The 13,732-nt window shown below is 45.9% G+C and overlaps 1 protein-coding gene across 1 annotated transcript in view; it reads right to left on the bottom strand.

The window, feature by feature from the left end:
- The window catches only part of RhoGEF3 (Rho guanine nucleotide exchange factor 3), a 383,735-nt gene that overhangs the window by 170,743 nt on the left and 199,260 nt on the right, over window positions 1-13,732 (bottom strand). The gene's annotated exons all lie outside the window — the stretch shown is intronic.

Below are 13,732 nucleotides of genomic sequence, written 5' to 3'. Positions count from 1 at the left end.
AGGTGACAACGGTTCTGAAGGATGGGAACCACTTTTTATCCACGCACACACACACACACACACACACACACACACACACACACACACACACACACACACACAGGCCCGGGAAACATTCAGTAATAACCCAGACGCCAAAGAAGGTAAGACAAACAGGTTGATGATGAAGGACTGAAAGAGAGCAGAACAGGTCTGAAAAAATGGTCTTATAATTCGGTCAGGGAGGTCTTACTGGCGAGAGAGAGAGAGAGAGAGAGAGAGAGAGAGAGAGAGAGAGAGAGAGAGAGAGAGAGAGAGAGAGAGAGAGAGAGAGAGAGATGGTGTAAATGGAGGGTTATTGGAAAATGCTTTTCATCCCACCAGTCAAAGGTGAACGAAATGGTTTAGCGGTAACCAGATTAAAATATAGTAAAGACAGATTGATTGACAGGCAGAGATATGGGTAGGGAGGTGGATAGACACAAATAGATAGACTGATAGACAGATAGATAGATAGATAGGCAGACTGACATTGATAAAACAGACAGACGGACAGGTAGACAGACAGACAGACAGATAGGTATGTAGATAAATAAACAGATAGATATTTTTGGCGTCACCTAACTGAAAGGGTAAGAGGGGCAAAAAGACACACTAGGAATTCTAAGGAGGAGTTATAAGTGAACAGAGAAACAGATAAAAAAAAAAAAAAAAGGGTTCAGAGAGGAAGTGGAAGGGGTTTAGAGAACGAGTGGAAGGGGTTTAGAGAACAAGTGGAAGGGGTTTAGTGGACGAGTGGAAGGGGTTTAGAGGACGAGTGGAAGGGGTTTAGAGGACGAGTGGAAGGGGTTTAGAGAACGAGTGGAAGGGGTTTAGAGAACGAGTGGAAGGGGTTTAGAGAACAAGTGGAAGGGGTTTAGAGGACGAGTGGAAGGGGTTTAGAGGACGAGTGGAAGGGGTTTAGAGGACGAGTGGAAGGGGTTTAGAGAACGAGTGGAAGGGGTTTAGAGAACGAGTGGAAGGGGTTTAGAGGACAAGTGGAAGGGGTTTAGAGAACAAGTGGAAGGGGTTTAGAGAACAAGTGGAAGGGGTTTAGAGGACGAGTGGAAGGGGTTTAGAGGACGAGTGGAAGGGGTTTAGAGGACGAGTGGAAGGGGTTTAGAGGACGAGTGGAAGGGGTTTAGAGAACGAGTGGAAGGGGTTTAGAGGACGAGTGGAAGGGGTTGAAGACCGAGTGGAAGGGGTTTAGAGAACGAGTGGAAGGGGGTTGAAGACTCCGTGGGGAGAGTGACAGGCGAAGAATGAAGCTGGTTGGAGGTTGAGAGAGGAAAGGAAAGAGGACTGGATACGACTGAAAGGGAAAATACAGATGGAGGAAAATATAAAGAAGAAAAAATAAGAGATGAAATAAAGAATGATAATAAAGCGAAACTGAAAGATATATAAACAGAACCGTAAAAGGCCGAGGATTGCAAAGGCCTGAGGAAGAATGTTGCAACGTTGAATGGGGAGTGAAAAAGCCTTGCAACTGAAAACTTTGTGCAGAAAAAAGATATGGAGGGGAGAGTTTTTTCTGTCATGTTTTTATTTGAGAGAGAGAGAGAGAGAGAGAGAGAGAGAGAGAGCTAATGTGGCCAAGGGAAAGAAGAAGACTGAGAATGCAGGAGATACACTGAGGTACATCATCATCATCATCATCATCATCATCATCATCACCACCACCACCATCATCATCATCATCATCACCACCACCACCACCACCACCACCACCATCATCATCATCATCACCACCACCACCATCACCACCATCATCATCATCATCAACACCATCAATCACCACCACCATCATCATCAAAACCATCAATCATCATCATCATCATCATCACCATCATGCAGAATTAACTCTTAAACGACGAGAGGCCACTCGAATGATGAATAAATTGGTCTGGCCGTAGCAAGAATATATATAACAGTCTTCTATACACACACACACACACACACACACACACACACACACACACACATCTCCTGGAACCTCTACCTTACATTCCAGGGTTCCAGGGCGAGACCATGGATACTGGAGTGCTGGAGGGTAGGGGAGGTCAAGGGTCAAGCAGGTGAAGGTAGGCAGGCCTGGGGAGGGGAGGGGGGAAAAGGGGGGAAGGAGGGGGAAACGGGGAAGGGGGAGGGAGAATGAAGAGGGGTGAAGGAGAGGGTGGAGGGGACATGAGGGGAAGGGGGAGGAAGGGAGGAGTGGAATGAGAGGGGTGATGGGGGTGGTGGTCGGGGAGAGGGGGTAGGGAAGAAGGGGAGGGGAGAGGTGAGTGGAAAAAGTGGAGACAGTGGAAGGGGGAGGGGGGAATGGGGGATGATTATTTTTTTCAGTACAAGGAAGAAGGGTGGACAGAAGGGGAGGAGAGATGCAGTGAACAGAGAGGAGGAGGCAAAGATGGGAAGAGGAGAGGGGAGGAAGAAGACGGGAGGGAGAGGGGAGAGTGGGAGGGGGAGGAGGAAGAGGTCAGGAACACGTGCGCGGATCCAGGTCATGCGGCAATAAGGGAAGTCGGGTCATGCAGGGTGGAGGACAAGGAGGGGAGGGGGGATGGGGGAGGAAGATATAGTAGAGGACGTACGGAAAAAGAGACGGGGTGTGAAATGGTGGTGAGGGAGGGGGAGGGAGAGAACAAATGAAGCGAGGGATAGGGTAAAAAGAGGTGGAAGGGGGAGAGATAGGGGTAGATGAGGAGGGGGGTGAAGGATAGGGGGAAGGAAGAGGGTGAAGGGAAAGAGAGAGCAATAAACTGAAGAGGGCAAAAGGATGGGAGAGCTCAGGAAAAGAGAGAAGGGGGACGGGTCAGAAGGGGAAGGGGTAAAAGTAAGGGTGAGGGGAGGCCAGATTATGACAGCAGGATATAGGTAAGTCAAGCTTTCTCCACACAGGTAAGCCAAGCTGAATTTGCATAGATAAATCCGATATAAACTTCAGGTATATGACCCAGGTGTGTAAGTCAGGAACAGAAATCAGGTAGAGATGAATTAAGCTGGTTAGACATCCCACTGTGACTTTTGTTCAACAATATCAGTTTACTGTCAACCGTAAGATAAAGTTTTTCACCTTAATTAAGAACCTAGGTGTGGATGAGAGATGGCCAGGTGTGTATGTGGGATAATTAAGGATAAATAAATCGTATGTGAAGTCAGGCGTGGGTGGAAGGCATACAATTAGGCATCTATATGGAGCCAGATACAGGGCTGAATTATACTGCACAGTTAGAAACATAATCTACCAATCTATCTATCTATCGGAATCTATTTCTGTATCGATGTATTTATTTACTTATTCAGGTATACAGAAATCGATTACACGTGAATCAACACATCAGCACTGAACAAACATCAGTTGTGCAAAATAAATCAGTTGTGAATAAATGTCACGCGTGTATTAATAGACCAGTTGTGGGTAAGTGTGTGTGTGTGTGTGTGTGTGTGTGTGTGTGTGTGTGTGTGTGTGTGTGTGTGTGTGTGTGTGTGTGTGTGTGTGTGTGTGTGTGTGTGTGTGTGTGTGAATACTAATAAGTCAGGTGCCATACACCACAACACCTCAAGGACAGACAGGCACATGCAATTTACCAGAATCGTCCATCAGTAGGGACACTGGGATGGGTTAATATGGAAATGACAGAGAGAAAGGGCAAGAAATGGACACCTGTACGTGGGTTAGGACACGTCGGTGAGTAGGGACAATATGGTGGACTTATACAGCAAGGACAGTAACAAGGACAGTTATATCTGGGTTAGGGGTGACGTCGATGAGTAAGGATAAAAAGGGGGATGATATAAATGAGGTGTGTTTATGTAGATGATATTCAGAAACGCGTACGTTAAATATGGCTAATTTATAGATAAGAAGATACACTATATATATAAGTAATTTTTATGTAAGATGCTGCAGATTTTGAGAGAGAGAGAGAGAGAGAGAGAGAGAGAGAGAGAGAGAACAGCTTTATGTAGGGAAACGATGACAACACAAAGTCAAATTTAGTGGGGAGATTGATACATATTGTTCAATGATACAGACGGCATCTGTTTAGGGGGCATAGGTGATGGGGAACAGGTGTGGGCGGCAGGTGTGCGAAGGGAGTGAGAGGAAGGGGCAGGTGTTAAAGACAGGTGTGAGACAGGTTTAAGGGACAGGTGCGTGAGTCAGGAGATAGAGGGACAAGTCTGAGAGAGAGAGAGAGAGAGAGAGAGAGAGAGAGAGAGAGAGAGAGAGAGAGAGAGAGAGAGATGAGTTCTGAGTCAACCACAGTAATTTTTTTCTTTTCTATTTTAATCGAGGCAAGAGATACTTACCATTCAGGATCGCCTTGTATGGCTCTCTCTCTCTCTCTCTCTCTCTCTCTCTCGTATAACCACTACTAGCATTTACAACAACATTCTCTTCGCCTCCTTTCCTGTCCCACCCCCTCTGTCGCATCCTTATTTGGGGTTCCTCCTTTCTCTACCACCTTTTTCCTCCCCCTCCCTCCCTCCCTCCCTTTCTCTCTTCCCTCTTTCCCTCCCTAATTTCTCCTCTCTCTCTCCCCTCTTCTCCTTTCTTCCTTCGTCTTCCCTTCACTTCTTCCCTCTCCCTCTTGTCCATCTTTTTTTCGCCCTCGTAGTGAAGGGTTTAAGATTATTTATTTTTTTTAGAAGCAAGTGTTTTACAGTGTTTTTCCCTAGTTTCAAAGATCTCTCTCTCTCTCTCTCTCTCTCTCTCTCTCTCTCTCTCTCTCTCTCTCTCTCTCTCTCTCTCTCTCTCTCTCTCTCTCTCTCTCTCTCTCAATTCAATTAAGATATTATTAAATGTTTTCTCCCCCTTCTCTCTCTCTATCTTTTTTCCATCTCTCCTCCTACACTTCAACCTCTGGCCTAATTCCATACTGGTTTTCTCTCTCTCTCTCTCCGTTTTTTCCTCTTTCCTCCTCCTCCTCCTCTTCTTCCCTTACTCTCCCTCTTCTCTTCCACTTCCCCTCTCCCATTTTTCCTTCATCTTCTCTTCCCTCTATGTCAGACTCTCTCTCTCTCTCTCTCTCTCTCTCTCTCTCTCTCTCTCACTTCCTCCTTTTTCCTGTCTTCCTTCCTCCCTCTTCTATCTCATCTCCGTCTCTCCCTCCTCCCTACCCTGACCTCTCCCCTCCTCCTCTCTCTCTCTCTCTCTCTCTCTCTCTCTTCAAGGATATCTTCTCCACTCCCTCTTTTTCTCCATTTCTTACCCCTCATCAATTCCCCCCTCCCTCTTTTTGCTCCCTCCTCTCCCCCTTCCCTCCCTCCACCTCCTCACCAGCCGTCTCTCTCTCTCTCTCTCTCATCCCATTTCCTCTCATTTCCCCTCCCCCCTCCCCCCCCAGTGAAACATCCCAGCATCCTTTGTTCAGTGGGAAGACATGAGGGGAGGGGAGGGGAGGGGAGAAGGGGCCAGGCAGGGAAAAATGTGAAAGGAAAAAGCTGGCATGGGGATAATGTGGTACGAGAAGAGACTGGACGGGGAAATTTGAGGGGGAAATAGAAATGAAGAGGAAATTTAGGGAATAAGATAGGGGAAGGGAATGATGGAAAGGAAAAAATAATGAGGGTAAAAATTAGTGAGAAAATAAAGATAATGAAAGACATATGGATGGAAAGACTATAGAATAAGAGGTAATTATATGGAGGCACATTTAGGGGGTGGTGGTGAATTGATGATGATGATGATGATGATGATGATGATGATGATGATGATGATGATGATGACGATGATGATGATGATGACGATGATGATGATGATGATGATGATGATGATGATGATGATGATGATGATGACGATGATGATGATGATGAGGAGGAGGAGGAGGATGACGATGATGATGATGATGATGGGAATGAAAAATATAATGATGATAACGATAACGACAACTTCTATAAACCAGAGGAAAAGAATATGACGAGAGAAATATCAATAGGAAAAATGAGGAAAATAAAAGATAGAGGAGAGAGCTGGAAACTGATAGATGGAGAGGCAGGCACGGGTAGGCACAGCAAGGCAAAGGAACAGTTAGATTCAGGCACACCTAAGATCCCCCCCTCTCCCCCTCCACTCTCTCTCCTTCCCCCTCTCGCTCTCACATACCCTAACTCGCCCACATCAGACACGCGAGTGGGCGACAGCATTAACACACGAACACATACAAATTCAGACAAAATGCATGTTTCTCTTTCTCTCCCTCACTGTCAGAAGTAAAGATGGAAGGGATCTAGGAGTAAATAATAATCCGATAATAATGCTAACAAGATGCTGAACTTCATTATAAATAACTCATCACAAAACACCAGACATCGGGCATACTCTACGCATTTTACACGCCACTTGTTAGACCGCATCTGGAATACAGTGAGCAGTTCTGGTTTCCGAGCCTTATTAGGGGAGAAGATAATCGAAAGCGTGCAGCGGAGAGCCACTATAATAATCCCAAAATCTAGTACTAAAATCGACGAGGCTAATTATACAGATTAGCTCGGAATGCTGAATGATACTGAGGCGAAAATAAAATAAAGTTGCAGTACAAGTATAGAGGGAAAAAATACACTTATGGAACACTGGAACATGCTACTGGAAAATAAAAGAAAATACATTAATTATTGTTATATTCTATGACTGTGTTTATTTTCGACTTATGGACTGGAGATCAAAACGTCTCCTTCTTTGCCCAATCCACATTTTCTTCCCTTTCTTTCCCCAGTCCACGTTTTCCCCTCCTTTCCCCAATCCACCTTTTTTCCCTTCCATTCCCCTATCTACCTTTTTCCTCTCCCGTTTTCCCCCCCTGACGTTTCAATAATATTTTTCCTAGTGTTCTCTCCAGCAATTATGGTGTTTTTCCCTCATTATCTTGCCCACTCTCAGTGCCAGAGGGAGTGTTGGACGAAGGGGAGTCTTCCTATATTGCTCTTCTATATTCCTCTCACACCGCATAACCTTGTACCTGACCAAAAGGTATAAGTTTATTTTGTATTTCATAATATGCACTTCTATGTATTCTCTGGCTCATAAATGGATTAGGTAGGTCAATACTCTCTCTCCCTCTCTCTCGTGGAATAATATGCTTGTTCTATTTTATCTTTCAAGAAAAATAATCAGAAAATTTTCAATCTCTCTCTCTCTCTCTCTCTCTCTCTCTCTCTCTCTCCGCCACATATACTCCAGCACTGACCTTTCGACCTCATGTCAATACCGGCTGGTAATTGGATCTTGCCAGTTATTAGACCTCCCTCTCCCTCTCTCTCTCTCTGTGCCTGTTCTATATCTGTTACAAAAAATAAATGAGAACAGTCCTCTCTCTCTCTCTCTCTCTCTCTCTCTCTCTCTCAACAGAATCGTTTTGAAATACTCGTGATCCCATCGCAACAAAACAACTGACACTGAGTACAAGGGAATTTATACCTTAAGGAGTGACTTTGCGGTCTAAAATAATAATAATAATGATAATAATAATAATAATAAAATAAAAATACACACACACATCTCCCAAACAACCCTTACAAGACGGAAAAAATATCTGAAACTCCTTAATTCCGCCTACCCACTTAATTTTATGTATTTTTTTTGTGGCCTTCTGTCCTCGAGGGGATAAGAAGAGTAACGGAAGCTGGGGAAATTCTAGAACCACTCCCCCCCTCCTCCCCGATAGCCGCCAGGTGAGGGGAGAAGGGGGGGGGAGAGAACAGGTTAAGTGAGTCCGTTATGAGGTGTGTGTGTGTGTGTGTGTGTGTGTGTGTGTGTGTGTGTGTGTGTGTGTGTGTGTGTGTGTGTGTCTGTGTTGGTGGGCTACCCCCTATCGTCCCTCTCCCACACTACAGACTGTTTGGACCTTCTTCCCCTACTCCGCCTTGCCCTGCCCTGCCCTGTCCAGTCCTACCCTGCCCTGCTTTGTCCCTGCAACTAGCTTCCTCTCCCTTATACACCCCTTTCTGTCCTTCCCATGCCTCGCCCTGCTCAGCCTTCTAAAATGTATAATCCTCTTCTTCCTCTATCATACCCTCAGTTCCTACACCTTTCATTTACCGCACTGCACTTCCGTCTTGCCCTCATTTTTGCTTAACTCTGTCTTTTGCTCCTTTATTCTGCTCCGCCCTACCTTGTCCTAAAATCTGGTCCATCTTTGCCTGACCCTCAATTTCTATGCTTTCTCTCCTTTACCCTACCCTATCCTTCCCAGTTCAGAGTTGATTCTACCCTGCCTTGTCAAACCCTCAATGATTCTGGTTGTGTTCTTCTGCCTCGTGTTCTGCTGATCTGCCTTACAATACCCTGCCCTGCCCTGCCCTGCCCTGCCCTGTCCTGTCCTGCAATAAACTACTTGGTCCTCCTCGTTTCCTTGTCCTCAATTTCCATGTTCTCTCACCTTTCCTCTGCTCATCCCACCTCTAGCTTTCTCCACGCTCTCTTCTTTGCCCTACCTTTTCTAACCACGCACTCCCATGCCCTGCCTGCCCTGTCCTGCCCTGCCTTGCCCCTCCCTGCCATACACACCCCTATTCTCGTGCCTCCCTCCCTACCCTAACCATATTCGCTTGCCCATACCATCCCTCCTGCAACTTGCTGCAACCTTCACTTCCTGTTCTACAAAGTTTTAATACTTATTCTACCCACGACCTCCTTCCCCTAAACGCACCCTCTCTTCTCTTCTTTCCTGCCTTGCGCCACCTTACCCTGTTCTACCGTGTTCTGCCCTACCTATACATTCTCTCTTCTAAGCCCTTCCTTGCTCTACGCAACCCACCCTGTCATATACAACCCTATTGATACGCCTCTCTTCCTGCTCTGTCTGCTGCACCCTGTCTCTTCTTGCCATAGCCTTGCCCCGAACTGCGGGGCACACCTTTCCATAAGCATCTTTATTCCTCCGTCACCTTTCTACTGTATCCCATCTTTCCCCCATCCAACCTACACCTCGCAATATCCTTCCTCCGGGTTACATCTACTTTTTAAATATCTGTTCTCCCTACATCCTGCTCCCCTAATCGCACCTCCCCTCCCTCCTTCTCCCCCTCCCTCAGAATTCCTGGCATTTCCAATTCTGTGTTAAGATAAAAGAGAGCTTGGTGAAAAAGGGCCATGAACTGACTGATTGATGATGATGATGATGATGATGATGATAATGACAGATCCTGGTCTTGCACTGCGACGTCCCTCCTCCGGTGCATCTCAAAACCCAACCACCTTGAAGTCAAATGGCGTTCTCCTTGGGGATTTTTTCTGCCTTCTACCTCCTACAGTATGCTCTCTCTCTCTCTCTCTCTCTCTCTCTCTCTCTCTCTCTCTCTCCTACTGCCTGTCTTTCTCACTTCCTATGATCTCAAGTGTTTAATGTCATGTGTCCAGATTTCTCGAAATGAACAAATACTGAATATCGCTTTTCATTATTCTTCGATTATTTTTGGCGAGAACAAGTTTTTCAGGCACTAAACCTTGAGTTCTTCTTTTCCATAATAAAAAAGGTAAATAAATAAAATATAGTAAAACTTCTTCCTCACCTGCACACGTAAGAACACCTGAGGGCGACATGAGGTGAGAGGAAGCATTGATCACCCATGCCACTGCTGACCTGCTTCTAACCGTTCAGGTAACTAGCAGGTAAAATCCCCGTTACTGAAGCAAAACACCTGACACATTTACCTCAGCTATCTAACACACACACACACACACACACACACACACACACACACACACACACACACACACACACACAATAACCAACCAAAAAAAAAAAAAAAAACACCTGTCAGCACAGTTTCATTTACTAGAGCTATCTAAACACACACACACACACACACACACACACACACACACACACACACACACACACACACACACACAGCAACCCACCCACGCCACACACCACAAATACAAACCACCACTGCCCACCTCAATCTCTTCCACGACTTCCTTCCCATCCTCCTCTTCCTCATACTCCCTTTTCCTTCTTCTCCCCTTCCCCTTCCCTTCTGTCTCCCTCTCTACCTTTCCCTCCCCTCTCCCCGTACCCCCTCCAGCTCCCCACACCCCCACCTCCCTAAACACCTTCCTCTTTGTGGACATAACTCGCCTCAGAAATACACAAACTGAAACCCTGAATTCAACACATCATTTGTCCACATTTTCTCTTCAGTATCCCCTCTTTCCTCGTTCCTCCGTTCCTGGTCCCGTCTCTTCCCTCTCTGTCTATTTGTCTATTTATCTATCAATCTATCAACCTATCTGTCTATTTAATTATCTATCTATCTGTCCATCTATTATTTATCGATCATCCCACTAAAACATCTATTCAATATCCACTACTAAGGTTGGATAAAATCGCTTGACGGCAATGAGAGAGAGAGAGAGAGAGAGAGAGAGAAAATCAACACAGCTTATATCTAACCAAGTCCCTAATCCATCCAACACCAAAAATGACTTCCTTGATTTCACCCCCTAATTTGTCGTCCACAGTTCCCCTCCCCCCCACTTTCTCTCTCTCTCTCTCGCTCTCTCTCTCTCTCTCCACCTAACGACAACACGGTAAAGTATATCCTCTTGCCGATCCGCCTCTCTCCACCCAACTTTATTTCCCACTAGCTTTACTTCAGAGCAACTTTATTCCCTGCCCATCCAACTGTAATGTCGTCCCTTCCATTCCCTCTCAGTCTCCCTTCCAACTTTATTTTTCCTCCCTTTGCCCCCTCAACGCTCCTCCTTGCCTCCTCCACGCCCCCCCTTGCCCCTTCAACGCTCCTCCTTGCCTCCTCCACGCCCCCCCTTGCCCCCTCCGTGCCTCCTTACCCTTTACACGCCCCCCTTGCCCCTTTCACGACCCCCATTGCCCTTTCCATGCCCTCTCCACGCCCCCCGCACGCCCTTCCACGCCACCTCTTCCCTCCTCCACGTCCCACGCAGTGCCCCCTCCACAGTATCTTTTCCCCCCCTTCACGCCCCCCATTGTCCCCTCAACGCTCCCTACATCTCCCATCCACCATGACTATAACCCCTTCAATCTCAGGACGATTTTAATTTTACTCTTGCCACCTCCAGACGATTTTATTAAGCTTACGAAAGGCATCTGGTGGTGAAGGGTTTAATGAAGGCTTGATCTAACTCCACTAATTCTAAGTCGCACCTAACCTGCTACATAAAAGCGTCTGAAGGTAGTGGAAATGCAGTACGAAGTAGGTCATCTGAGTGAAGTGGGTTTGGGGGTTCTTGTGTGGGAGGGGTATGGTGGGGGTTGATTATATAATGGGGGATGAGTAACTGTACCTCGCTCACACACACACACACACACACACACACACACACACACACACACACACACACACACACACACACACACACACTGAACAGCAACACATCTCAAGCACAAAGGAACATTTACCAACCCAATAAAAATCTATGAGCCTTGCATGAGTGAGTTCACATGCTTTTACACACACACACACACACACACACACACACACACACACACACACACACACACACAAATTTAAGCACTCGTAATCAAGCCAAGTCCTGATTACTCTCTCTCTCTCTCTCTCTCTCAGGACACAGGATTCCAATTAACTCCTCAAAAACTCTCTTTCCGTCAGCTTAGTCCAGCCCACAGGAAGCCCCAAAAAAATGAGAGAGAGAGAGAGAGAGGTCGTTAGAAGAGGGACAGAAACACACACACACACACACACACACACACACACAGGTCATTCACCAGCTGGAGCAGAGATAGTGGGAGGGGGAAATTAAGTCTCTCTCTCTCTCTCTCTCTCTCTCTCTCTCTCTAACAATACAATCATCTCCCTTATCTCTTATCTCTGGTAATCTTCCATTCACAGATCCCGTCTCTTTTTCACATATTTTTTTATCTTTACTGATCTCTACCTTATCTGAATCTGCTTCCTCACACACACACACACACACACACACACACACGTACATACATAGGGACCTTGGTGGGACTACATCCTGAGTCAACACACACACACACACACACACACACAATAAAGTTAATGTTAATAATGCTTAAGTAAAACAAAGATTCATTTATAACACAAACTGACCTACCCTCCAACATGAACACTAGAGATAAATCATAAAAATAAAAGTGTTCCCGATAAAATTAACTGCCGCTTCAGAGACACATTTACAATACTAAAGAAATTAGCTTAAGATACAGAAATTGACTTAAGATCCTTCATGAACGCGGTCAGACAGATACGATGTTATGATGTCCTGCTTTGCTTGGCTTTCGGTCGCCCCCACTCTAGATCCGCTCCCTCGGCCCACACTCGGCCTACTTCCTCGCCCTCTCTCTCGCCGCCTACACCCACACCTCACCTACACCCTTACCTCACCTTTATTTTTTTGCACCTGAGTCCTAGTTTTGCCTTATTTATTCTTAGGTGTGTTAGTGTGTCTCCTTTGCTCTCTCTCTCTCTCTCTCTCTCTCTCTACGTAGCACCAAGGTAGAACCACCTAATGAACAACGTTGTCTGTATGGTCTTTGTAATCTAATATAATACTAAGGAAAAATCACACGTATTTAGCAACGTAAAATCTGTGTGGTTCGTGTATCTACGTGGCTCACTTTCATACCACTACTACTACTACTACTTATATTATTATTATTATTATTATTATTATTACAGTATTATTATTATTATTATTATTATTATTATTCTCTCCCATCCCACACTACACACCAGCCACAGCCTCTCAAGTTTCTCACATTCTGCAACCATGAATCACAAACAACCACTTACACTCCTACACTACCATCAATTTACAGCCCCTCCCACTTAGTCATCAGTATTTACATAGATAGATAGACAGACACACATACAGAGAGAGACAGACAGACAGGCAGAAAGACATACAGACAGACAGAGGACATGAGATAGAAAGAGAGACAGAGACACAGATGCAAGGAATTAGAGAGACAATTACACACACAGGTAGACAGAGACAGACATACCCTCACAGACAGACAGGTAGACAGAGACAGACATACCCTCACAGACAGATAGAATACCAGACAGACAGATAAACAGACAGATGCAGACACGGACATTTCATTGACTGCAAGTTTTGAATTACACTACAAAAAATATACGTGCTATAATTCACTTAGAACCACTTACACTCCTCCACCATCATACACACAGACAGACAGACAGACAGACACACACACACACACACACACACACACACACACACACACACACACACACACACGTCCCCTTAGAGAGATATATCCCCTGACGCAGTGCCACTTTCTCGCTTTTGAGCCGAAAGTGGCATCCTTCGACACTATGGGGGGGGATGGGGAAGGGGGTAATTGTGGCTGGGGGAGGGGTAATTAGGAAACAGGAGGGGGAGGGGGAGGGAGAAGAGGGGGGATAATTGCCTAAAAGGAAGGGGGAGGGAAAGGGAGGGAGAAGGAGGTTGAGGAAGCGGGAAGGAAGAGAGGGGGAAAATTACTGCAAGGAAGGGAGGTTGGAGAGAGGCGGGAAAGGAATTATAGGATGTGGGAGGGGAAGGGAAGGGAGACGTAAGCAGTGACAGTGGACGAGGGAAGGAGGGAGGAAAGTAACTGGAAGAAGAGAGAGGGCGGAGGTACTGATGGAAAAGGGTGAGTGGGAGACATGAGTAGCAGTATAGGACGAGGGGAAGGAGGGATGGAGAAAGGGAAGGAAAACTCAAGGAAGGGAC

This window comes from Coenobita brevimanus, chromosome 94, assembly GCF_032717465.1.
Source record: "Coenobita brevimanus isolate Jiangsu-jjx chromosome 94, ASM3271746v2, whole genome shotgun sequence".
Lineage (NCBI taxonomy): Eukaryota > Metazoa > Arthropoda > Malacostraca > Decapoda > Coenobitidae > Coenobita > Coenobita brevimanus.
Note: the sequence above shows the minus strand (reverse complement) of the source record. Positions and strands in the feature narration are given on the sequence as shown.